Below are 1,692 nucleotides of genomic sequence, written 5' to 3' on the forward strand. Positions count from 1 at the left end.
TGTATTTTAGATTCAAATGAATTTTCTTTTGTGAATAATATTTCCATACGATTCCGACATTCGAATGCTTTCAGTTGTTTCATTCTTTCTCAATCCACTTAAAGTAAGTTTTCAGTAAACTCCATTGTAAATACTTGAAATAAAATGTTTCTCAAAAGCGAATCTGTTTTTTGCGAAAGTTTTGTGTTTTTTTCATTGGTTGGAGCAGGTACAGCTAGGCTAAAGCGGACGGAATACTCTTTATCAAATGTTTCCCTCCAAAACACCGAGAGGCCGACTTTTCAATGGATCAACAAACTCCTCATACTAATGGCGTGCGAATTACGATCAATGTGAGTGGGGATTTCGCGTAAAAAGTGATAGTGTTCGGAGATTTCAAAGGTCGTGCAGCCCCCAAGAAAGACCTGACTGTTTTTTGCCGCTGGAGTGTCTTTTACCCCGGAAATGATGAACTTTGTTCGGTTTATTTGGGCTGCTCAGCTTACAAATTGATGACCAAGTCCATCAGGACGGTGTTGCCAGGGTGGTTGAGGTGAAGGCTCCAACTATCCCGGTTCTCCACTAGACTTGGAGTCAAGTTTGACTTTTGAAAGCCATACAGGTTGCTTGCCAACTTGGCAATCCACGCTACTAGATGAAACAACAATTATAGCTTTCATTGGCCGGGAAATTCGGTCATAAAGAACGTTGAATGATCAGTAACCCAAGTTCTCAGGTGCATTTGCGACCATTGTGTTCAATAATCAGTGTTGAAGGACCATGTCCAGGTCGCAATTGCTACTCAGGCCTGACAGATCCGTATGTACTGTATGTACTATTCTTCGTATTGTGCTTTGGAGATTAGAACCTCAATAATTTGTAAACACCAAAGTGAAAAGACTGGTGAAAGGACATCAAAGTGCGAATTAAGTTATTCCTTTGAAATTGTGCCAATCATAATAGACCTACGTGAGTATAAAATTGTGTTTGCCTATCTTTTTGCCCTAACAACGCCTTTTTACTGGAAATAGAAACCTTCAATAAAATTGGTCATAACTTAGAATTGAGAAAAAAACGCATTTTTGGTGTTTGCTAAATGTCATCATCTAATATATTCATATTTGTAATGTTATGATAAAAGGTTGCAATAATGTAATTGTAGTTGGCTACAGGGTTGACAATCATGTTCTAAGGTTATGAATAAATGTTCTCACAATTCAGTTTTAAAGTTAAAGCTTAATTAAGATCTAAATCAACATGTACAAATGGTAAATCTATATTGCTTAATAGTAACACAGTTTTCATTTTAGTACATGATTGTCACAGAAAAAAAATGAAAGATAGCTAAATGTAATCCTGCCAGTAAGAGTAAATAATATGCTTTCCTCCATTGATATTTCCTCATATTGATTTCTAGGTTTGTTTGAAAGCCGCAGCCTTGGACCAATAATGAAATGCTTGGTTCGTCATTTAATGAGAGGTTTGGTGCATATCAGAATTTAGGTTTACTCACATCTCTGCCTCATAGCTTATTCTGCGCCGGTTGTAATGGTAAATAAATATCTTGCTATGAAGCAAAGAAACAGCGGTTTTTCAAGTCGAATTGTTTTGAAACCGTTAATTATGTTTAAGGGACATGGTTGTAGCGCAGTTGACTAACGCGTGACCGAGTTGAACTCGGGTTCATGGGTTCGATCCCAGGTCTCCCCTGTT

At 37.5% G+C, this 1,692-nt stretch overlaps 1 protein-coding gene across 2 annotated transcripts in view; it reads right to left on the bottom strand.

Moving 5' to 3' along the window:
- The window catches only part of LOC131887573 (protein TANC2-like), a 72,893-nt gene that overhangs the window by 63,241 nt on the left and 7,960 nt on the right, over positions 1-1,692 (bottom strand). The window lies entirely within an intron of this gene.

Source organism: Tigriopus californicus, chromosome 1 (assembly GCF_007210705.1).
Source record: "Tigriopus californicus strain San Diego chromosome 1, Tcal_SD_v2.1, whole genome shotgun sequence".
NCBI lineage: Eukaryota > Metazoa > Arthropoda > Copepoda > Harpacticoida > Harpacticidae > Tigriopus > Tigriopus californicus.